Genomic DNA, 26,192 nt, shown 5'->3' on the forward strand with positions numbered 1-26,192 from the left:
TAGATTTACTGTCAATAAAGTCTGTTTCATGGGATTTCACATTCAGTTAACCATCATCTTTATTTATTTAAAAGGTGGCTGAATCACTGCATTTAAGGGAACTATCCTTATTGAAAAGCTTGTGTTCCAAGTTCTGTAAATACTTTAATTCCTCTGGTAGAACTTAATCTTCTAGTCCAACGCTAGGCTTGAGTGATGATTTAAAATGTCTATAAAACTACAGTGACTATTTCTGAAAAAGAATGATCAGTGGGTGATTGGAAAGGCTTTTACTTGCCATGGGGAAGTATTTTCAAGAGAAGAAAAATGACATTAGTATAAATGTTTCCAAATAATTTTTAAAGGAACATGTACCACTTATCTTGTTTAAAGCATCTTTGTAAAATTTGAAGAGGTTATGCAACATTTTTTCACATTTATTAGAGCTAATCTCTTTGAGCCAGCTCATATATGCACAAGAATATTTTGTGCATCCTGTGTGTAAGACTTTGGGTATGTTGTTTTCACTTGACTTATCAAGGGGAAATCAGGTAAAATACATGCTATTTGGACAGGACAGTGCTGTGGTCATGGTAATAAATATTTATAAATTAATGAATGAATTCCTTCTCCATTTACCCAGTATTCAAATGAATCTTTAACCCTGTGATACCAGAGAAAGAACAGGGAGAAATTCTGAAGAAATTGGGTTCTTACAGAACTCTCTCCTTTTCCCACAAACATTTGATGAGAGTCTACAATGTGCCAGGTTCTCTGTACAAAGGTTGCGGTGTAAACAAAACAGGCACTTTGTCCCTGAACAAATGGACAGACATTAAACAAATCAGTTACAGTCAATACAGGCACCTTTGAGGCTCTCATCAAGAGCTCTTCTTAAGATTGTATATTCACAGTAAACTTTTAGAAACCCAAACAAGTAAGTATGGAACTATTAGCAACTATTATGTAAGAGCCATGAAAGCATATAACAGGCAGATCCTGACCAAATTGTCCTGAATGTTCTCCTCAATTTGACTGAACTTTAGACAGGTCGCTTCCTGACTAGAGGTCCCCGATCTCCCTTTTCTTAGAGTATTTATATTAGAAAACTTGTACATTCTTTTTCTGCCCCTTTGAGATGTAAGTCTTCTCCTAGCCTCTTGCTGGTTTTACAACCCAAGATGTCTTTCTCAAAGACCTGGGAACCATCCCTCTGAAGTGTAATCAGTAAGAAAAATAGCACCTCCATCCTTTAGTCTAGGGGGTGGAGGCGGCTTGGGAGCCTAAGTTAAGTGCCAATGAGCAAATACAGATGGCCTAATCACATTGACCAACCTCACCTCTAATGTTCTCTAGTACTTTCCCACTAGCTCACCACAGCACTTAAAAACTCTCCCTCCTTTTCTTTCGACATAGTTGAGTTTCAATTTCTCTCCCCTATTGCCGTAGTCTTGAATAAGGTCTTTCTTGCATGAAGTCTTGAATAAAGTCTTTCTTGAATAAAGTCTTGAATAAGGTGGATTTTTTTTTTGACATCCCTAATCTAGATTCAGTGACAGAGTGACTGGGGACACTTCATGGAGGAAGTGATAATTAAGCCAAGGTCTGAAAGTTGGAGTCATCTAGGCAAACACTGAATAGGGACAAATGAAGGGTAGGTGGGTTGTTGTTGGGGATAGGGTGGGTATGCAAGGCAAGGAGGGATAATCTGTTCTCTAACACCACTTTTCATCAACAATTGGCCACTTTTAACCTTCCTACTGGTTCTGAAGAGGTAATTTCAAAAACATGATCATTTTCTAATCCTTGGATCTTTTTTTCTTTGATAGCAGCAATTAAAAGGCATTGAGGGTCATTTGCAACTACATAGGAAAGAAATTATAAGATTCAAGGCAATAGAGTTCTTGTTCTTAAAATTCTCCTTAAATAGCTCAGTTGCTTTTAAACTAGATATTCCCTAAGCTGACCTGTTTTCACCTGGGTCTTCAGCTTTTAAAAAGTTCTGGGGTTCTGACATCATTTAGTACTGACTGCCTTTTCTCTCCCTGCCCCCAGCTTTATTATTCACAAATAAGAATTGTATATATTTAAGGGGCGCCTGGGTGGCTCAGTTGGTTAAGCCTCAGACTTCAGCTCAGGTCATGATCTCATGGCTTCTGAGTTCGAGCCCCACGTTGGGCTCTGTGCTGACAGCTCAGAGCCTGGAGCCTGCTTCAGATTCTGTGTCTCCATCTCTCTCTCTCTCTCTCTCTCTCTCTCTCTCTCTCTCTGCCCCTCTCCTGCTCACTCTGTCTCTCAAAAATAAATAAAAACATTAAAATGTTTTAAAAAAATAATTGTATATATTTAAGGTGTAGAGCATGATGTTTGGGTATACATATATATTGTGCAATGATGATCACAATCAAGCTAATTAAGACATGCACCACCTCATACAGTTATTTTGTATGTGTATGTGTGGTGAGAACGCTTGCCAATTTTAAGTATTGTGAGAAATAAGCCTGCTGACCCAATCAAAGGAGGGGGACTAGGAGCACAGTGAAGCAAGGCTTTAATCAACTTCTTGCCAGAGCATGTATCTGATGGACAGGCACACTCGGGGCAGTTACAGCAGGTAATTTATCTCCTAGTGTGAAGTCCCCCCCGGCTCCCTCTCCTGCCCGCTGATTCCTCATTAGTTGAGTGTTACAGAGGCTACAGCCTTACCTGGAAGTCGCCTATGCCCACGTAAGGCAAAAAGTAGTCTGATTGGAACAAATGTACATTCCTTGAGCTGAGGCAGGGACTTCAGTTCTTTGACGCATCCTCATTGCAAAGCTCGTGAAAAGCCCGTGAAAAAATAGGTCCATGAAATGGAGAGGGGAAGAAGAATCAGGAAGTGAAGTGTCTAAGGGGTTGGGACTCCATTGGTGGCAGGGTGAGGGTTGTACATATTTCCAATAGGTTGTAAACCTATTGGTAACTAGACAGCACGGCTTTTATTTGGTATTTCTGAAAATGAATCATCTCATTGACTTCTCACAAGTATATAATACATTATTATTAACTGTAGTCACCATGCTGTACATTAAGTCTCCAGAACTGACTCATCTACTATCTAAAAGTTTGAACCCTTTGACCCACATCTCCCCATTCTCCTCACTCCCCAGTCCCTGGTAACCACCCCTCTATTCCCTGTTACAAGTTTGACTTTTTAAGATTCACTCCATATATAAGTGAGGAACTTTCCTTACAAGCGCTGTGATTGTTAAATACATTTCTTTGCATATTTGTTTCCAAATGAATTACTCCAATTCCACCTCTCAATCATAAAAAGAGAGCTGAGTGTAGCATGGGAAAACACTGATATGAAAATTCTGGAACAAGGAAGGTATGATGAATGCTACAGGCTAATTCACAACATATGGATTTTCAAAGATAGCCTATGGAGGAGGAGGAAGAGAATCATTTAGCAAGGCAGTTAGGAAAATGCAACGTCAATCTCTCTAGGCAAAGCAGTGTCAATATCAACATCCTTCACAGTACTCTACTTCCCTGTACAGACCCACAATTACATGATTAATCAGCTGAGAGGTGTGAAGGTTTAGATCTCCACACAGGTGCCCGTGGAGCTTTCCTCAAGAACTCTTTTTAAGCTTTTTAATTCATAGTCAAATTTTAGAAGCCCAAAGAAATCACTCAGGCCTGCAAATACTTCTAAAACTATGGATAGCTATTAGGTCCCAAAACTTCTTAGGACTTCTCTTTATGTCACACTTCAAGTGTTCATAAGTCTACTCATTTCTTTTTGAGGCATTCACTGAATTGTTTTGTTTTGCTTCTTGGTCATCCATCCATCCAACCCATCCATTATCACTACGGAGGCATCAAGAGAATTCATTTTTTTCAATTCTCAACAGCAGCAGCTTACAAACGTGGAAATAAGGCTCAGAGGGGTTAAAAACCTGGTTTGATTACAAAGTCTACATTCTGAATCTTTGGTCTTGAATTTCCAAACATTCTTCATTTGTTTTTCTTTTCTTTTTGTTTGTTTGTTTGTTTTTGTTTTTGAGAGAGAGCAAGAGTCAGACTGAAAGAGAGAGAATGAATCCCAAGCAGGTTCCACGCTCAGTGGGGAGCTGGACACAGGACTTGATCCCACAACTCTGGGATCATGACCTGAGCTGAAATCAAGAGTTGGATGCTCAACTGACTAAGCCACCCAGGTGCCCCTCCAAACATTCTTAACTAATCCCCCTAATGATTTATATACCATGTTACTTTAAAAGGAGAAAAAATTAGACTGTTGCCTAATAATGGAAAAGTAGTTGTTGTGATAATCATCCAATTCAGTTTTGGAGAATGACAATACTTTATTGAGTACTTATTGTAGACAAATTGCTATATCAGAAGCTGGATGTCAGAAATGGTTGAAATACTCCCAAGAGTCTACATGTCAGCATGAAGTGTACAAGGCAGTCCCGGATTGCATTATCTATTATACAAAGCACATCACCTCTGTGTTATCTTCTTTCTTTCAAATGACCTAAATTAGGATTTAATTCATACCCTTGCAACTAGTCTCATTCTATTATTGGTATCCCTGCATAGAAACCCATCTGAATTTCTTTTCTGTTAATAGTTTCTGCCTTTTATTTAATTTATTTATTTTGAGAAAGAGTGAGCACTCAAGCAGGGGAGGGCAGAGAGAGAGAGAGAGAGAGAGAGAGAGAGAGAGAAAGAGAGAGAGAAAGAGAGAGAGAAAGAGAGAGAGAGGGAAAGAGAGAATCCCAAGCAGGATCTGCACTGTCAGAACACAGCCCGATGTGGGGTTCTATCTCATGAACCACAAGATCATGACCTGAGCTGAAATCGAGAGTCGGCTGCTTAACAGACTGAGCCACTCAGGTGCCCCAATATTTTCTGCCACCCTATTTTTGACACCATGTTTCTTTTTACCTCCTCTAAAATTAATTTCAACCTTGGGAATGGGAAGATTAAGCAAGGATGATTCTGTTTCTCTTTTGCCCTTTCTCTTTTCTTCACTTGCTGCATCAACTATCCTTACTGCCAACTTCTCTGAGTTGAGCTAAACACGAGACTAGCCTTCCTTGTTTGCCTTTTGGTTCAGACACTTTCAAGTGTTCTAACAAACACATCCTTCCTCTAATTAGCTAAAGCAAAACTGTGCAGTGCATGATGTGTGCCTTGGTGTATTTCCTACCGGTACCCCTCCCCAAGCAGCCTGCATTGCTTGGTATTCGTATCGCCTTCCAGCAATAACACATAGTAGGCTGGAATTCAACTGGGCAAATGACCGATACCCTGTGACTTTCGATCTAACCTTTAGAAGTCTCAGTTTTCTTATCTGTAAACTGGAGACAATAATAGTACATGCTTCATATGATTAAAGGAAGTTAGAGTTATTGTAATACCTGCCTAACTCAATACAATCATTTAATAAACTTTACCTATCATCATCACCACCACCACCATTACCACTACCCAGCACTTAACATCACCATCCTAGGGTCTAACCCAACACCTTTATGAGCCTATGTCCACCTCTCCTGATCCAGACATCTCAGGATTGTTTTCTCATCCTTCTTGTCTCACTGCATTTTAAAATCACCAATCCAGCATCTCCCTGCTTCATAGGACTCCAGTGATTCATGCTGCTGTTCAACTGAAAAGACAATTAGGAGGTTGTTCCAGACAACCAGGAGCCGGGTATTTAAAATGAGTGTATGTTTAATAAAGACAGCCGCTCTTCTTTTCCACATCCACCACGTGATGGGTAATTTTATGTGTCGAATTGACTGAGTCATGTGGTGTCCAGATATTTGGTTAAACATTCCTTCTGAGTGTGTCTGTAAGGATGTCTCTGGATGACATTAACATCTGGACTGGTAGACAACATAAAGCACATTGTCATCCTCTCCAATGTGAGTGAGTTGCATCTAATCCACTGAAGGCCTATGTAAAATAAAAGATTAAGTTAGAAAGAATTCTTTCTTGAGCTGCCTGTCTTCAACATGAGACATCAGCCTTTTCCTGCCTTGGAACTCAGACTCACTCAGCTGGAACTTACATCATTATCTTCCCTGGTTCTCAGGTTTTCAGGTCCTCAGCCTTGGACAGGAATTATATCATGGACTCTTTGGGTCTCCAGCTTGCCAACTTCAGATCTTATACTTCTCAGTTCTATAACTGTGTGAGCCAATTCCTTATAATAAATCATATGTGTATATATGCATACACTGTTGGCTCTGTTCTTCTGGAGAACCTGGACTAATGCACATTTGGGGACTGAGAGTGGTTCTAGAGGAACAGAATTGTAAGGATGAGTTTTCTGAATTCATTCTGAGGTTTCTGGAATTGGCTTTCCAATCTGATTAAATTTAAAGATGCTAATGACTATTCCCAGTAATACTGACAGTCCCTGGCATGATCTGACAACAGAGCCATGCAAAATATCTCTGTTGGGTACCCCTGATAAAACCACTTAAAAGAAGTAAGAAGCTAAGTGGCTCTGTATATGATACCTCTGAACATTTTTGGAACTCTAATGAATAAGATGTTGGCTAGTTGCTCCTAATGTCTCTTGACAAAGTGGTGAAAAAAAGGATGAGCTCAGGAATTCAAATTCCCAGCTCAAGTGCCACATAAATGACTGAAATCTTCTGTGTGCCCCGAAGGAGACCCGTACTGCCTGTTGCCCTAGGGCTGAGACTTCTGAACATCAAAGGCAGAATCTCATTCTGCAATTGGCTAAATTACAATGCAAGTTGAACTCCCAGTCTACTGTTAAAGTGAGGGCATTGATTGGGAAAAAATGGGATCCTGTAAATTGGAAAGGAGATGTGTGGGAAGACCCTGATGAATATGGGGACACTGTGCCCCTAAATTCTGATGTATCTTCTTTGCTAGTTGAAAAGGTCTCTCTACCTCCAGTGGAACAGCCTCCCTACCTCCAGTGGTAGCAGCGTTTCCATGGCTCTCTGAGGGGATTAACCATAAATTTCCTGAAGGAACTGTAATGACCGCAAGATAATGTTGATTCTCTTTAGGACTCATACCACTATTCTTTGCTTCTAGACCTATAACAAGACTCAAGTCCCAGCAGGCACTTAAAGGTGGGGTATGAAGTGTGACCCACGTGGAGGTGTGCTACATTCCAAAAGAACTACTTAAGTTTTCTAATTCATATTGGCAGAAATCCAGAGAACATATGTGGGAACAAATATTGAGGGCATATAGAGTAATGGTGAAAGGAATGTAATTTATTGATTAATACGAGCTCATTAAGCAGAAATTCTGCATTTAATGTTGCAGCTTAGATAGTTAGAAAGGGTTATCACAGAATCAGACCTAGAACTACAGAGAAGAAATGAAGGCTGCTGGATGGAAAGGGGGTGGGGGATGGGGAAAATGAGTGAAGGGACGTGGGAGACATAGGCTTTCAGTTATGGAATAAGTAAGTCACAGGACTAAAAGGCATAGCATAGGGAATGCAGTCAATGATATTGTAATGTTTTGTATGGTGGCAGATGGTAGCTACACTTGTGATGAGCATAGCATAACATATAGAAAAGTTGAATCACTATGTTGTATCCCTGAAACTAATGTAACACTGTGTGCCAACTATGCTCAAATTTAAGAAACTAAAAAATTTTTAAAAAGGAAGCAATGCCATAGTTCAACTGGTTTGCTGAAACATGAACCAGGAGGTGGCCCACAGTGAGCAAACTAGAAACGCTGGCCATGCTTTAATTTAATGTACAGGAAGGGATTCAAAAGCTCAGGGAGATTGGAATGTTAGAGTGGATTTGAAATTTGATACCTACTCACCTACCCTGAGAGGGTCCAGAAGACATCTTATACCACTACTCTGAGAACTAAATCTGTGAGAGGATTTGTAGAGTTCCTGGTAGAGTTCCGTGATTGCTCTTCTACGCAGACCAGAACTTACAGTAGGGACTGTGGTCACTGAATTCAGTAACCTAAACGTAATGGGAGTAATTACATTCCAGGATGGTAGGTGCCAAGTGACAGGATTCAACTGCCAATAGGCAAGTGGGTGTGGTTACCATAATGGACAACAAAGTCAAAGCAGCAATCAGAACAATCTGACTCCTGCAAATCCATGGTGTTGGCAAGTTGTTCATGGTGTTCATGGAAGTGAAATAGATAGGAAGCCTACTCAATTCTTGATCTATATAAGCAGAAAAGTTCTAAGTCAAGTATTCAAAAATCCAATCTGAATCATAAAAACAGAATCATGGCACCTCAACCAATTTCCAGATGTTAGCTAGTTTACAGACCAAGAATTCCTTGAATGAAGGGGAGGTGTGGCCGCCTTGACATACTGCCCCAAATTTGTACTATTAATCTTTCTTTCAGCCATCCTCAAAGGGATCAATGGCCTTTAACCAAGGTAAATGTACACTGAGAAAAAGGAAATAATCAGACTTTGGGGACCACTGGACACTGATTCTGAACTGACACAAATTCTAAAAGATCCAAAATGTCACTGTGGTCCACCAGTCAGAGTAGGGGCTTATGGAGGTCAGGTGATCAATGAATTTTTAGCTCAGGTTTGTCTCGCAGTGGCCCCAGTGGGTCCCCAAACCCATCTTGTGTTTTTTCCCCAGTTCCAGTATGCATAATTGGATAGATATACTCAGCTGGCAGAATCCCTACATTGATTTCCTGACCTGTGGAATGAGGGATATTATGGTGTAAAAAGCCAAGTGGAAGCCTTTAGCCTTCCTTGCTTCTACCAAGGAAAACAATAAATCAAATTCCTGGAGGAATTCAGAGATCAGCTCTGCATCAGTGATTTGAAGGATGCAGGGGTGGTGATTCCCATCGTACTCCCATTCATCTCACCTATCTGGCCTATGCAGAAGACAGATGGATCTTGGAGAATGACACTGGATTATGAGCTTAACCAGGTGGTGACTCCAATCACAGCTGCTGCACCAGATATGGTTTCATTGCTTGAGTAAATTAACACATCCCCTGGGACCTGGAATGCAGTTACTGATCTGGCAAATGCTCTTTTCTGAATACCTATTAGTAAAGACCACCAGAAGATATCTAAATTGCCTTTTCCTTCCATAAGATATCACATTGGTCCACTACACTGATGAAATTATGCTGCTTGGACACAGTGAACAAGAAATAGAAACAATTCTAGACTTATTAAGACACTTGTGTGTCAGAGGGTGGGAAACCTGACAGAAATACAGTGGGCTTCTAACTTAGTGAAATTTCTAGGGGTACAGTGGTGAGGGGCATGCTGGGATGCTATCTCGCCTTTTTAAAGTGAAGAATATTTGTTGCATCTAGTCTCTTCCCCAACCAGGGCAACAAATTCTTCATTTGGCTCTGTTACTCTTGTCCATTTACTGAGTGAACCAAAAAGCTTCGAGTTTTGAGTGGGGCTGAGAACAGATCCAGGCTGCTGTGCAAGCAGCCACTGGGGTCACATGATCTAGCAGATCCAGTGGTGCTTAGAGTGTTAGTGGGAGATAAGGATGCTGTTTGGAGCTTTCAGCAGGCCCCAATAAGTGAATTGCAGAGCGGGCCCTTAGAAATTTAGAGCAAAACAACTATTCTCTTTTTCAGCAATGGCTGCTGGCTGGCTATCATGACTTAGTAGAGGCTGAATCACGGGCCACCAAGTTACCATGTGACCTGAGCTGCCCATCATGAACTTGATGTTACCTGGCCCACCAAGCCATAAAGTTGGGCATGCACAGCAACACTCCATCATGAAATGCAAGTGGAATGTATGTGATCGGGTTCGAGCAGGCCCTGAAAGCACAAATGAGTTACGTGAATAACTGGCCCAAATGCCTATGGTCCCCACACCTGCTGCACTGCTATCTCTCTTCTAGCATGCAGTTATGATCTCCTGGGGAGTTCCCTGTGATCAGTTGACTGAGGAAGAGAAGACTGGGGCCTGGTTTAGAGATGGCTTTATATGATATGCAGGCATCATATGCACATGTATATCCAATTGGTTCTTTTTCTCTGGAGAACCCAAACACAGACACCATTGGAATGAGTTGTGATTAGAATTCCAGTGGACCAATAGGGCAAGTGACAAGTTGATGGGGAAAATATTATTAAGTAGGATCTCCGAGGTGCTTTAAATCATACCACCTAATGTAGAGGGTTGGCCTTACTTCCGTCAATTAAAAAAAACACACACAACTGACTAATTCAATCAAAAATACACTGATACTTAGTGAGTCTCTTAGAAGATTCAGGTTACAGAGAGGATTTTTTATTTACATCTTAGAATCTAACATTTACTCCTATGTTGTAATTCATTGTATTGGATCTCTAGTCACAGAAAACAGTTATACAGCCATGTGAAATCAGTACTAGAATGGGGATCAGCTAACGCAATAATTGGATATAGTTTTGGTTTTGGCAATAACTCTGTGAGGGAATTAAGGCACAATGTTGACATCTATTTAATCTCAGTTGGTAAGAGAAAAGTATCTGATATTATTTTTGCTACTTTTGTTAGTTTGAATAGTTCCATTAAGAAAAACTAAAAAAGTAATTCTGCTTCCCTCACAAGCCCCAAATGTCTCCACTGGCAACGTTGAGAACACAATACTGCGTCTTCCCAGTATAGTTTCTTCCTTTTATCGCCTCAGATTCACATTATTTAATTACTGTACTTTTTAACTAAAATATTTTAAAACTAATTAGACACTGTTTTGTTTTAACTATTTTTTCCAGATGTCTTTCTTGCTTACCAGCCAAATTTAGGAAGTGATGGCAAACAAGTTTGGCAGGAACTGCATGTTTAACTGTTTTACGGGCACTGTGTAATACCAATATTGTCACTTTAAATGTTCTTTACTGTTCTCCTGGGTTTTTACACTCTGCACTATTTCCATTACTGATAATTCTATGCCTCTTCCTGCTCATTTAAGCTGAGACCCCTTATTACATCCAGCCTCTTAAACCAAAGACAGTATTACTCCTGAACAGTATTTACTTCAAAGTAAAAAAAAAAAATCTACTTATGTGTCTCAAGACATATCTCAATTACTGAAAAAAAGAAGTCTCTACTTCCAGGAAATGCGTAGTTGCTTACATTTATATATATTATAGATGAACAAACAGAGATATAGGAGTTTAAATCCCAGTTAAGATAATTAAAAATAAAACTGATTGTAACTAACATTTATTGAGACCTTACTATGCTGCAGGCACTGTTCTCAGAGCTTTATTATCTCATTTAATCCTTTCAACAATCCCTTTGCACAGGCATTATTGCTACCTCCATTTTACAGATGATAAGACCCAGGCCCAGAGAGGCTATGTAATGTACCCAAAGTTTAGGTGAATCTAGCAGAACTCACTTTTTAAAATTCTGTACTGGACTGACTTAATCACCACACCTAGATTTGAGTGGGATTGCTGAAAAGGGTAGATTTCTGCCACAGTGGTCCTAACTCTTCCTACAGTACAGACACAAAGTCTGAAACAGGGTATCTTTTACTCCTGATCCCCATTCAAGGAAACGTGGGTGTATTCCTAAACATCAGAGTGGTGCCTTTGGTCTCGGGCTTCACTGAGACTGACTGACCCTCCCAATGAGCCTTGAAAATCTTCAGTCTTGTTGGATCTAGCCATGGTGATGGTTTATAGAGGGAACATCACACATGGAGTTTTGCAAAACCTTTGGCAGACAGGCAAGCGACCCTGATCTGAACACATGGCTCTGCATGTAGTTAAGGTTTCACGATTGCTTGATGTGTTTCAGGCAGACAACTCTTCTGAGACCATCAGAACGAAACCATACATTTGTGCGGGGCTCTGTGGTTTTCAAAGACCCTTCTTGTAGAGTATCTCATTTGACCTTCCTCCCATTCTTTTGAGGCAGGCAGGAACTATGTTATCGTTATCTCTACTTTTTACATTTTTACGGAAACCTGAGTTTTCAAAGAAGGTAAGTGATTTGCCCACTCACAAAAGATGGAGCACTTCAAATACAGAGTCAAAGCTATTCCGCCCTAGACACCTGTCAGTCTGTTCAAAACAACAAAGCTGGCTGTCTATAGACTTGGCCAAAAGATAAATTCGTAACGACAAAAAAGACAAAAGCAATGGTGCCTTCCAGGAGCTCAGTTTTTCTATTTGCAAATCTTGTTCACTACTGTCTGGTCAAGAGCCAGGCACAGTGAAGTGACCCAATCAATAAAGGTGGATGATGAGGACAGGGGTGTGGTTGATATCACAGGTTTCCAGTCCCCATAAGCTCCCAAGTTCCATCATCTAAACATGTCTTCTTGGTTTGGCTCTAACCAAACCTGCACATATAATAATGAGAGCTTGTCAAAATCTGTGGTAGCTTTTCAATACTTTTAGAGATGTTTATTTTTTAAAACTGTTCTTTTGATTCTGACTAGCTTCAAAAGGGACTTGAATTTTCTGCACTCTTAATATGACAGTAAGTCTGGTATTTTTTCTGTAGTTGTACAAAAGTGGTAAACATTGCTTTATGCAACAGGGATGTTCTTGAAAGTTATCTGTAAACTAAATACCAAGAATGTGATTCCAGCCTCTTAAAGGGAAGATTTTTTTTATAAGAAATATCACATACCTATGTTTGTGAGTTTATAACTTTACAGTTGGGTTTATCATAATCAGAATACACCTTGGAATTTATGTGTATGTGTAAGAGAGAGAGAGAGAGAGTGCAATTTGTAAATATATACTGATAAAATATTTCTTACACATTACTCTGTAGCCAGCATTCTTAAGTTATAGGTTTGTACAACTGCAGCAGTTATAATGAGTGAGCATGATTTTGAAAGAGACTTCACCAAAGACAGAATAGCCACTAACAAAATGAATAAACATGCCTATCACTGTTACTGGAAATCACAAGAACTGACCATTTTCCTCACTTGATTTAACAGGAGAAAATTGTTCATTTTTTTTTATTCCATTAGTAAGAAGGTAATTCTTTGGAAATTCAAATTTTAAAAACTTTTTAATCATTTTTTAAAATAATTTTTTGGGAAAGTTTATTTATTTTTGAGAGAGAGAGAAAGTGTGTGCAAGCAGGGGAGGGGCAGAGAGAGAGGGAGAGAGAAAGAATCCCAAGCAGGCCCGCAATGCCAGTGTGAAGTCCAATGTGGGGCTCCATCCCACAAACTGTGAGATCATGATCTGAGCTGAAAGCAAGAGTCGGTCGCTTAACTCACTGAGCCACCCAGGCGCCCCTAATTTTTATTTTAATTCCAGTGTAACTAACATGCATTGTTACGTTAGTTTCAGGTGTACAATACAGTGACTCAACAGTTCCATACATTACTCAGGGCTCATCAAGATCAAGTGCACTCTTAATCCCCTTGACCTATTTCACCCATCCCTCCCAACCACCTCCCCTCTATTAAACCATCAGAGTGTTCTGTATAGTTAAGGGTCTGTTTTTGGTTTGTCTCATTTTTCCCCCTTGTTTTGTTTCTTAAATTCGACATATGAGTGAAATTATACCATAGGTCTTTCTCTGACTTTTTCCATGTAGCAATGTACTCTCTAGCTCCACCCTTGTCATCATAAATGGCAAAGATTCATTCTTTTTTATTACTGAGTAATATTCCATTATATCCATCTATTCATCAATCAATGGACACTTGGGCTGCTTCCACATATTGGCTATTGTAAATAATGCTGCACATAGGGGTGCATGTATCTATTTGAGTTAGTGTTCTTGTATTCTTTGTGTAAATACCCAATAGTGCGATTACTGGATCGTAGAGTAGTTCTATTTTTAACTGTTTGAGGAATCTCCATACCGTTTTCCACAGTGGCTGTACCAGTTTGCATTCCCACCAACAGTGCACAAGGGATCCTTTTACCTCTCTCTCCTTAGAAAAAAAGAGGGTGGTAAAAGAATGGTCCTTAGGAAACAAAGTGAAAGCCACTATTTTGACTGAGAGCTGTCAGAAGTTTAAGAACCTTATTTGATAGTGTAGAATTTTTCTTGCAGATTAGGGGGGAGAAAAGGTCCTTTCTGTGTTTTCACGGCCCAAATCTAGGTTATTTGAGTATTTCGTTATAGATACATTGTATAGATATTTGAAAATAACAGAATTGTGTTTATTGAAAGACATTTCAGAACCTTGCAGGATGAAGGAAATGGTTGCTAAATCCCAGTAGGAAAATAACTATTTTCCTCCAGTAAGGTACATTTAATTCCGATGGTCCTTTGTGACCATTTTGAAATAATTCTCAGGCTCCCTGGAGACTGATAATCCTGATAGCTTCATCTGGTGGTGAAGCAGTCTTGAAACCAGTTTGGCATGGCCCAGCACCTTCATCGGCTGAACAATTGAGTGGAAAAATCTATTATTGGAGAAATTTGATCCTCCTGCTATTTGCTTCCCCAAAGGTTAAAAAAAAAATCATATCATAGTGACAGACACAGTTTATTCTGGAGAAGCTTATTTCAGAGTTTCTGCCGACTGACTTAGATTCAAATGAGATATTTAAGTACTCTAAGTCATAAAAACCTCCAAATTAATCAATAGGACTTGTACAGATTTCAAAAATGGTAACTTTTTTTTAATGTTTATTTTGAGAGAGCGAGTGGGGGAGGGGCAGAGAGAAAGAGAAAGAGAGCAGGGGAGGGGCAGAGAGAGAGAATCCCAAGAAGGCTCCATAGCTGTCAGTGCAGAACCCAACGTGGGGCTCAAACCCACAAACTGTGAGATCATGGCCTGAGTCAAAATGAAGAGCCAGACGCTTAACCCAGGCACCCCAGTAACTGTAATTTTTAGGTGTATATTTAAAAATCTATGAGAGGTAGGCTGATCAGCATAGTATATGCTGATGAATACTTGCTGAAGGAATGGATAAACCAAGTCTTACTTGAGAATCTCATCTTTAAAAGTTCAGAATTTTGTTCAAATGCATCAATGCAGAAAATTGGAAAATGTCTGAGGGTCTGACTATAACAAGTTTTATTCAGCAAATATTCAGCGTCTACATACAAGACACCATGGGGTTATGAAGGTGAAAGACATCTGTCTGTTCACATGGAGATGGGAAAGCAAACACAAATTACAGGTTAGTGCAACTCAACACAGAGATGTGATCACAGACACACCAAGTATTGGGAAAGGGTGGGAGTGTGTGAATTCCAACTTGGGGTCATCAACTGTCATCAACTGTGCAAACCCTGATCTGGGACAGATAGGCTCTACAAGTTATACTTTAAAGGCAAGCTTTGTGGAAAACTTTCTTCCAGTAGGTTCTAGCATTTTTTTTTCAGCTTCAACACAGACCAAGAGTAGCAGAGCTGAGTATAATGACTATTGTTAAGGGGGTCATATCTGCAGCGTATGTGTCCTATTTTTTTTTTTACAGAGAGGAATGTTAATTTGAAAACTCTCCCCAGGATCATATGCCTCCTTTACTCCCATCACTGATCTTTCAGGCTAGGGTTTCAAATTTATTTTTCACTTTAATACATAAGCTTGGTTCTCTTCACTGTAAGTCCTCACCTGCTCTATTTCAGTGACTGCTTTGTATGAAACTTCTACTGATAGAAGACTGAAAACCATTGATTCTATGTCCTTGAGTTTTAATTATAGGGAATTTTACCATTTAGCCTCCCTCTGTAATCAATACAGAATAGAAACCTAGTTGCTCATCACCTTATATGTAAAAGTCACAGGACATGGGATATAAACATGTCAAACAATGAATCATGAGCCAAGCTGCTTTCAGAATCTCGTTCCTACTCCACTAGTTGCCTTGTTTCCTGCTTGCATGTTAAGTTCCATTCAGAGGACAGGGAAAGAAAAGAATCTGAATCCTTAACAAAGACAACTTGTTTATAGCAAAATAAACCCCTAATGTAAATGTTTTTCAGCTTTGAAAGAACTGATGTTTTGAAAGTCAACCATCATGTAAGTCGGGGGAGGAAGGCTTTCTCTGTGTGCGTCCTCACCCTTGCTGAAGACAGAACCAGTAGTCATACGGATCTGGGGTGCTGTTGGACAAAGAGCAATTCCAGGTCATGGAAACCAGAGCCAGCTCCAGGCTTCCATGAAAAGAAGGCCTGGCTGGTGCTTTCAGAGGTCAGGCTCGAGCTGGGAGTCTAGTGGGCTTGAGTTCGTGCTTGATGTGCCTTTGTGGGATGAGGGAGAGCAGAGCCGGGACCAGCAGTGGACAAGAAAATAGCCAAGATCTGATTCCAGCTCTCTGAACCACTGGCTGCTTTTCTGCCTTTCAGTCCTGGCCTGAATGTCACGCCTCAGATAGGACTTCCCTGAAAACTTCATTCAGCAGCCACTCTCCCCTATGCCTACCTCATCATTCTGTTTAATTTCATTCCAAGAACTTGTCAGTACTGGAATACAGGCTTCATGAGAGTAGGGGCCTCACAGATTTTGTTCACTCCTGTATCTTCAGCACCTAGAACACACTTGGCACACATAAATACTCAAGAAACATTTGTTGAAAGGATAAAATAGAGATAAAGTTGCATCTTAAAAAAAGACTCTTCTAAGAATGAAGAAATACAGTTTAGACACTAATAGGGGTGGGGAAGAGTGCCGATTTAAACTACTCTCTCTCCTGAATGCCCCTCTCCTTACCCTCTTCCTGTCCCAGCAGATTCTGATATACCTCCCAGGGGACCAAACCCCTTATGAGAAATTACTGTGGTAGGAGATTCATCAATGAACATGCACTCTGGTTATCAATGGATTGGAGATGGGAAAAAGGCTGAGAACCTCTAGCTTAATGAAAAGAACATTAGGAAGAAGTTTAAGAATTGACTCCACCGCTGGTTAATGGAGACGTGCATAATTAACTGGTTTACTCTTCCATCAAATACGGGTAACAGTACCTACCTGACAGATTGCCATGAGATTAGAAAAAACACTATATGTGAATCATATACTCAGCACAGTGCCTGTTCCAAAGAAGCCACTTAATACCTCTTAGCTGGATGTGAACAGGCATGACCTTGGGTAGCTACATGGCCTCTATGCGCCTCAGTTTCCTTACCTATACAAGAGTGTAACTCCAACTCACAGGACACTATGAAGAATGAACGAGATAACCCAGGACAGCCACTTAATAACTTCAGAGTGTGGTTCAAGCATGAGACTCTATTCCGGGCATCACCATGAACTAAGCGACTAAATCAGACTTTGGTGCCTCTATATCTTTATCAGTAAAGAGGATTTTATCTCATTATCTACTTTTTCACTCTGAGGATAAAATGAGATAACAGTTTAGAAAATGTTTTGTAAAAGTGAAAAGCATTATGAAACATGAGCTTTTTGTCATTACTATCATCAACATCTGAATGACAGTTCCAATGGCTCTGGTGACAACTCCATTGAACACTAAAGGTCCTATTAGAACCTACATGACAATAACTTTTCAGTCATAGATCAGCTTGGTGATATAGAATTAATGGTAGTTCCTTATGCTCCGGAGGGTTTCTATTTTCCACAGAACAGAGCTCTGTATGTCAATAAGTATTTGTTGAATGGAAAAAAGGAAGGATTAATTCTCCAAAGTAGCCAGCCCAGTAGTATTCAATAGTGAAACAATGCTACGATGAGAAAATCTACTTAACTACCTCATACTATGAGTTAAGATACCTTCTCTGTCCCCCACTTCCCAACATTTCCTATGAGTCAGTGGGCCAGGAGCACCCCAGGTTACAGGTCCAAGGGTTAAACACAAAAGAGTGGCAAAGAAGGCCAGGTGCATTACCATACACAGACATCAGGGCAAGGGCAAAGAGGCGTAAGTCCTCATCTGAGGCTTCTGGCTAGGATGGGAATTCTACAAGTCTGGTTGGGGCTGAAGCCTAAGAGCCAGGGAGGCTATGAGTGGTGTCTGGGTTTAAGAGATGTAGGGTTTTTACAAAGTTTAAAGTTAGTGCAACTCAGGATTGCCTGCCTAGCCAAACCTTGGTTGTCAAATGGCCTCACACTGGCCATTGCTGATGTTTAGCTGGCCGACTGGATGGGAAAATGAGAGAGACCTTCCTCACCACTGCTATTAACAGCAGCCTGGTTTAGGTCCCTCTTTATGCCCCCCTGTGATGTTTCCCTAACACCTGTTGCGGATCTACATCACAGAGCTTCTTCATTGTATTTTAAGAGTTAAATTTCTGGGGCGCCTGGGTGGCTCAGTCGGTTAAGCGTCCAACTTCAGCCCAGGTCATGATCTCACGGTTCCTGAGCTTGAGCCCCACGTCAGGGGCTGTGCTGACAGCTCAGAGCCCGGAGTCTGCTTTGGATTCTGTGTGTGTGTGTGTGTGTGTCTCTCTCTGTCTCTGTCTGCCCCTCCCCACTTGAACTCTCTCTCTCCAAAATAAATAAACATTTAAAAAAATTTAAAAAAAAGAGTTAAATTTCTGAAGTCTCCCTCAATCGGCAGCAGTAAGTACTTGGTTTATCCTCATATCCCCCATGCTGCCCATGGTCCCTGGCAGACAAAACGTGCTAGGCTGGTTGAATGAACAAGGAAGAGGATAGATGAAGTGAATGATGTGTTCTTTTGCTCTAAAACCCTAATGCTGCTCTACCTGAGAGGACAGAGGGTAAATTGACCAATTAAGGGTCATCTAACATAATTAACGCTGTCCTATTACTTCTACCTCTGTTACACCAGTGCAAGAAACTCAATTATGCTCACCAGAAAAATTTATTTCCAAAATGGAACTTGAGAGCAAGTTTAATTCCAATGAAAATGACACTCTTAAATACAGAGAAAAAACTGAGGGTTGATGCGGGGGCAGGGGAGAGGGGAAAATAGGTGCTGGGCAGGGAGGAGGGCACTTGTTGGGATGAACACGGGGTGTTGTATGTAAGCAATGAATCATGGGAATCTACCCCCGAAACAAGAGCACACTGTGTATACTCTATGTTAGCTAACTTGACGATAAATTATATTTAAAAAAAAAAAAGAAAATAAATATAAAACACTTCTGTGATAGAAACAATATCATTGGAAATAATAGTTATTCTACATGTATGGACTTAAACAGTACACAAACTAGTAGAAATCTATGGGAATAACTCTCATTTACTGGATCACTAATTCTCCCTTGTGATCATTCAGATGGAAGCCAAAGTTTCCTATTATCTGTAAAAATAACAGGAGAATATTTACCTACTTAAAAAATTTTTTTTCAGTTTCTTGTTTAAGAAAAAGCACAGGGCACAATGTCCAACCCAAAGAGAGAGAGAGAGGGAGGGAGGGAAGGTGAGAGAGAGAGAGAGAAAAGAAAAGCACGGGGGCACCTGAGTGGCTCAGTTGGTTAAGCGGACAACTTCGGCTCAGGTCATGATCTCGTGGTTTGTGGGTTCGAGCCCCGTGTCTGCTCTGTGCTGACAGCTCAGAGCCTGGAGCTTGCTTCGGATTCTGTGTCTCCCCGTCTCTCGGCGCCTACCCTGCTCCCGCTCTGTGTCTCTCTGTCTCTCAGTAATAAATAAACGTTAAGAAAAAAGAAAAGCACAGCTTTCAGATTCCTTGGAAGCATTCATATACATGCAAAAGGGGTAATCACAATGCTAGCAGAAGCCAGTATCGTCAATATACAAAGTTTTATATATTGATTGAAAGAGGATAATTCTAGGCAGAATTTTGGCAAAGATAATTCTAGTTCCTTAAAAATACAGTCTATTTCAGACTTTAATTACTTAAGATTAGTTTTCCTCTGAATTGATGCAAGTAAGTAACCACATTTTTTTAAAACCACATATCTCAATAGAGACAGGCTCTACTTGTCTATTTATATAGTGGAGTAGACTTGAACAATCTAATGAGAATAATAAGCATTTAATTCCTTCTGGTATGACTGTATTATCAGAAGCCTGCAAACTAGCTTTAATCAAGGGGGATCAATTTAAAGATGCAACTGTGAGTCTTAGCTAAAGTGCTTAATGATTCAGTTGCATGGAAGCTTGAAACGTAAAGAGTGGATACGGAAACTTTTTTTTTTGTAGTTAAGTCTAAAGCCAGCTCTATTGAATATTCACAAAAAGAATGACTCAAATGAATGAAGTAGTATTCAAAAGATAAAAAGAAAGAACAACTGTCCAAAAAGAACTTTCAATGGAGAGAAATGCCTTAGCATGCTATATACACAATTCATAAAAGGATGTTATTCCCATTAGGCAAAGTATTATTGCTGTGACATCGTATACATCCATTTATCATGCTACAGCTATGTGACTTAGAAACAGATACAGCATGAATTTATCTGGAGGGCTGATGATTACAGCTGCTTTCAGTGGGAAAGAACAGAAGAGATAGCGTTCGTGAGCTTCTGTAGTTCAAACAAACATTTATTCAGCACTCAGATATGGGTTAGACATTGGGACTGCTGCTGGGGATAAAATGGATACACAAGGCAGGATCACTAACTCCCTCAGTGAACTCATGGTCACTTGGGGAGGATGGACCCATAAAAAGATATAGATTTGGAGCTCATTAGACACTTTAATAAAGAGTGCAAAGGCCTAGCCACACATTTTCAATCACTTTTTAAATTTTTTTTTAACACGTATTTATCTTTGAAAAAGAGAGAAAGAGAGAGCACAAGTGCGGTAACGGCAGAGAGAGAGGGAGACACAGAATCCGAAGCAGGCTCCAGGCTCTGAGCTGTCAGCACAGAGCCCGATGTGGGGCTTGAACCCATGAACTGTAAGAGCATGACCTGAACTGAAGTCAGATGCTTAACCAACTGAGCCACACAGGCACCCCATCAATTATTTTTTAAAGTTACCACATCATCTGTTGTTGAGTGCCTTCTAGAAAAGTGTAGGGGGTAGACAACACTAACTCTAAAATACGTAAGATGTGTTACTCGTTGGAAATCTTGAAAGGGTATTCATAGTTAAATTCCTTCAAAAAACCCCGTATACTTACAACTTTTAAAAAGGGGGATCTGGGTAAGGTAAGATAATTAAAGTAAAAGGTGTTTTACTTTAAATCATCTCAACTGTTTACTTTGGAATGCTTTGTGCAATTATTGTCTTTTTTTTTTTAGCAGGAAGGATAATTTATCTCTTCATTTTAAAACTGCAGAGAAATAATCACTATATTGTACACCTGAAACTAATATAACACTGTATGTTAGCTATACTGGAATTAAAATAAAAACTTAAAAAAATACAGAGGAGAAATAAAAGATGTGTGTACAGGGGACATCAAGGAAAAGAAATTCGTGGGTAGAAGGGGTAGTTGAATTATAATAGCTGTTTTCAGCACCCTAAAAAATGAAAGAGGGGTGCCTGGGTGGCTCAGTCGGTTGAGCGTCCAACTTCGGCTCAGGTCATGATCTCATGGTTCGTGGGTTCGAGCCCCGCGTCGGGCTCTGTGCTGACAGCTCGGAGCCTGGAGCCTGCTTCGGATTCTGTGTCTCCCTCTCTCTCTGCCCCTCCCCCGTTCATGCTCTATCTCTCTCTGTCTCAAAAATAAAATAAACATTAAAAAAAAATAAAAAAAGAAAAGAAAGAAGAAGGCGTAAAAAGAAATAATGTTGCTTACCCAACCATCCTTAACTCCTCTTTCTCTTTCGCCATTAGAGCAGTCCAATCCATAAAATTTCCCCAGGTTCAAATTCCAACACACTTTCTTTCATTTCCTCCTTCTGAATGAACATAAATAAATTTTATTTTCATGGTTCACCTTCCCCACAATTTATGCACGTTCTGATATCCTAATTCGGATTTTCATTCTATTCACTTTTCACATTAATTCTCAACTGACTGACCCTCTTCATCTGTAATTATTACCATGAAGGTTTTGAATATCATTAAACTCTTCTCACCGACTGCATTAACTTTAAGGTAATTTGATTAATTTGGCAAGCCACGGGTAGGTGCAGATTTAACACCTCACAGAATTTGTGCATTATCACTATTTTGCAGCAAGTAGATCTAAAAGATAAACGAAATCCTTGGAGACCAGATAAAAACAAGGCTGCTTGTTTCCCTGGGAGATTTTTCAGTAATTTTGTTAAGCCTTCAAAAGTGTGTTCCAAATTGTTTCCCCCAGAATTACAAACAGAGCATTCCTCCGCATTCCCCTGCAGTCTTGGTTTAATAACTTTTCATTTCTGTGGAGCGTGTGTATTTCTAGGGCTCAGCCAAAGGTTCTTCACTTGGGAAAATACAATGACTTGGAGGCAGCAAAAGTTATCAACTGATAAATTGTAGAACAATGTAGCCTGCCCAAACCTTCACCTTAGAAAGGCTTCTACTCTCTTCAATATTCATCAGGGACAAAGCCGTGTGTGTGTGTGTGTGTGTGTGTGTGTGTGTGTGTGTGTGTGTGTGTATGTGTGTGCATGCGTGCGTGTGTGTGTGTTCCCCGGTGCGTTACTCCACTTCCACCACTGGCTGTATCATATGCAAATAAAGTGGCTGTTATTAAAATGGTGCGGGCGATGATGGGAAATGCTGAAGAGCCCCTTACAGATCTGACAAAAGTAATACTTGTTCACAGTAAATGTCAACATCTTCCTTTAGAGGAACAGAGTTGGTTACAAGGTTTTCTTGGGTAGAATTCTTTTAGTCTCAGGCATCTCCTCAGGCAAATTGCCTTAGCCACACACCCTCTCCTCAAGGCAAAGCAGTAGCCCCTGTAGGAGTCACCAGACACTATAACAAGACACTGTAACAAGTCCATGGCACAGGGAAGACAGAGGGCAGATGGTAAAAGAAGGACAGGGAGGACGAGTAGAATACTACACAAAAGTGCTGAAAATAGGGAGAAGGAGAGAGGATGAGAGAGAGGGAAAAGTGCCAATCATGGCAGAGAGCTGTGAGGCTCAGGTGCCTCTGAGGGACTGCAGTGTGACAGATGGCCATCCTTCATGTATGTGTAAGAGGCTTTGTTTGCAAATGTAAAACGTGAAAACGTAAAACCAAAACCAAAACCAAACAAAACAAGAAGTCCTACAGATGCCATCTATACTGGTAAGCCTAAGTCAAATACTTCTTAGTCGATTTAGGTTAGTTGAGTTCACTGAAGCATTGTGCTGACTTGCTTATTCCGCAGACCAATAAGACCAGTGAGGTTTGTTTGTTTATTTGTTTGTTCCTCTTCAGAACTACTATCTATGAATCTCTCGTATTGTGATGGCTCTGCATTTTACTATTTCCTTCAAGTGGTGATGTAAGCACACTTCCTTAAAAAAAAAGCATTCTGTCTAAATAATCAGGATTCTTACTAAGGACTCAGTCTGCCTTTCTTATCTTGGTTAATCTAATCTGATATATAACACCTGAATGCTACTACTGGCTAATGGTTTGACAGCTGGTTTACATTTAGATGGTATTTTAGTTAACTGCCAGGCAACAGAATTAAATCATGTCCAAACTGTATTAATAAAGATAAAGTAGGAGCGCCTGGGTGGTTCTGCCCATTAAGTTCCGACTCTTGATTTTCGGCTCAGGTAATGATCTCACAATTTGTGAGATCGAGTCCCACATGGGGCTCTGTGCTGACATCGCAGAGCCTGCTGGGGATTCTCTCTCCCTTTCTCTACCCCTCCCTGGCTCATGTGCACACATGTGTGCACTCTTTCAAAATAAGTAAAAATAAACATTACAAACAAAAAAGAATGGCTAAGAATAAAAAGACTGACAACAGAAAATGTTGGGATGCAGATGTGGAACAATTGGAGTTCTTATACTTTGCTGATGCAAATGTGTAATGGCTCAACAACTTTGGAAAATGTTTCTGCCAGTTTCTTATAAAACTAAACATATACCTACCTATGATCCAGCAATTCCATTCTTACCTTCCTACCTTCGCTTCCTTCCTACTTAGGGAAATGAAACATACCCACAAAAAGAGTTATAAAAGAATGATCATTGCAGTTTTATTCATAATATCCATAAATGAAAATAACCTAAATGTCCATCAGCAGGAGAGTGAATAAACAAACTGGGTACATTCATATACTGGAATACCACTCATTGATAAAAAGAGCTAGGATAGATGCAACAGCATGAATGGATCCCAAAAACATACGCTAAGTAAAAGAAGTCTTTCCTAAGAGTTTGTTCAATTTATATGAAGTTTTAGAATAGGGAAAATTACTCTTTGGTGGAATAAACCAGAAGAGTGGTTGCCTCTAAGGGTAGGAGTGGGATTAATTGGAAAAGATGGGAGTGAACTTTCTGGGGTGATGGGAATGTCCTAGATCTTTATAGGCATTTGAGTTATTGGGGTGTATGCTTTTGCCAAAATTCACTGAATGGTACGCAAGATTGATACATTACACTGTAACGAAATATTGAACTCCAGTTAACCATACGCGTGCTAAAGTGCTTAGGTATTGGGGCACCTGGGTGGCTCAGTGAGTTAAGTGTCTAAGTCGTGTTTGAGCTCAGGTCATGATCTCAAAGTTCTTGAGATTGAGCCCTGCATCGGGTTCTGTGCTGCCAGCGCAGAACCTGCTTCAGATTCTTTCTCTCTCTTCCTCTCTCTGCCTCTCTCCCACTCATGCTCTCTCTCTCTCTCTTAAAATAAATACATAAATAAACATTAAAAAAAATAAAGTGCTTAAGTGTTAAGGTCACTGGGGTCTGCGGCTCACTCTGAAATATAGAAAGTAAGCTGGATTAATGGAAGGGTGGATGAAAAAGATACATGATAAAGCAAAAACTTGTTAATTCTAGAATCTAGGTGGCAGGTAGATGGGTGATCACTGCACTATTCTTTCACGTTTTCCTATGTTTGAACACTTTCTTCATAACACTTTTGGTAAAAGGAAAAAAATAACATGTACTGCACCTATCATCTGGGACAGACTGTACTGGGCCTTCTGAAATTGTAACCAATAATTTGCATATATCAGCATTTCAGAGGGAACCTGACTGGTGGGCTGAAAAGAGTTTAAGCATAAACACATTCTCAGAACTTATTCCAAGATGAGTGTTTTCATTTCTATACATCTCCTGAGGGTCTTTGCAAGTACATTGCTGGGTATCTCACCTTTTTAGCTTAGGTTTGAACACTCAAAGGTCTTGTATTTATTGCACAGAATCTACCATCAGTAGTTAAGAATTTAAGTAAGTGCCTCATTGCAAAAAGCTGGTTTTTGAGGTGTAAATCTTGCAGTTAAAGAGACTTAACTTTCAACCCCCTCCAAGAGCTACAATGCACCCTGTAAGCAAGCCCCAGTTCTAGCTTAGCCACATAGTAGCCTCCAGGAGGGTGGAAACTCTGTCTTGCCCCACTACTGTGTCCTCAATGCTAACATATTGGTAGATGCTCAATTTAATATACAGTATTAATCTAATACTATAAATATTTATTACATTCAATGGCAGGGTAATTTTACAGGTTGAGGTTCCTCACTAGAGATCTAATCCAGTTTGTGTCGTTTACCTCTGAATGGAGTAATTTAGGTATCTACAAAATACAAAGTTAGTGGTCCATACTAATGACAATGACAACGGCCAATGTTGACTCAATGGCTCATTTACCTGGGCCTTTAGACAATGGGGAAGAGATAAGCATAAGCTAAGATCAGGCAATGTAGTTCAGCCTAGTTGACCTCTTGAATGCTTCCAAAATCCATTATAAAAATCTTCAAACAGTCAAATAATGAGGACCCACTGGGAAACTGGTGGGCAAGAGGCTAACATCAAATTAGGAGACTTCAAATAGAATTCTACTTTAAGCTCAGAAATACCCAAACATGGTCTTCACTGCCCACTCTTGGTTGTATCTCAGTTGACTTTGACTTTATCTGCTAATCTGTCCATCTATTTAGGGCTGCACCTAAATGTAGAGTGAGAAAGATAAGGTAGAGAGTGGTCTGTACTGGTGGATGGGCACTCTCAGGTGGCCCCCATCATGCCCTAGGGTGGTGGGCAGGCCCCAAGAATATACGCTAAGGACTGGACAGGAGAACCACGGAAGCAAGGTTTGTAGTGTAAAACAGGACATTATAATATAGTATGACTTGATATAATATGATATAATGTGATATAATATCAAACATTGTAAAGCTTTGCAATATTCTCAGATATTTTATTTGATCCACAGGACATTATTGTCCGGCTGCCTGAGGCTTAGGACCCACAGGTGAAGGCAGGAGGTGCCCCTGGCTGGAGAGGGAGAGTGTGGATGTAGCAGCCAAAGGCAGAATCTGTCTACCATGAAAGGGAACCCAGTGTTCAAACGTCTCAGGA

At 40.2% G+C, this 26,192-nt stretch overlaps 1 protein-coding gene across 8 annotated transcripts in view; it reads right to left on the reverse strand.

The window, feature by feature from the left end:
- Nucleotides 1-26,192, reverse strand: part of LHFPL3 (LHFPL tetraspan subfamily member 3) — a 574,983-nt gene that overhangs the window by 297,414 nt on the left and 251,377 nt on the right. The window lies entirely within an intron of this gene.

Source organism: Felis catus, chromosome A2 (genome assembly GCF_018350175.1).
Source record: "Felis catus isolate Fca126 chromosome A2, F.catus_Fca126_mat1.0, whole genome shotgun sequence".
Taxonomy (NCBI): domain Eukaryota; kingdom Metazoa; phylum Chordata; class Mammalia; order Carnivora; family Felidae; genus Felis; species Felis catus.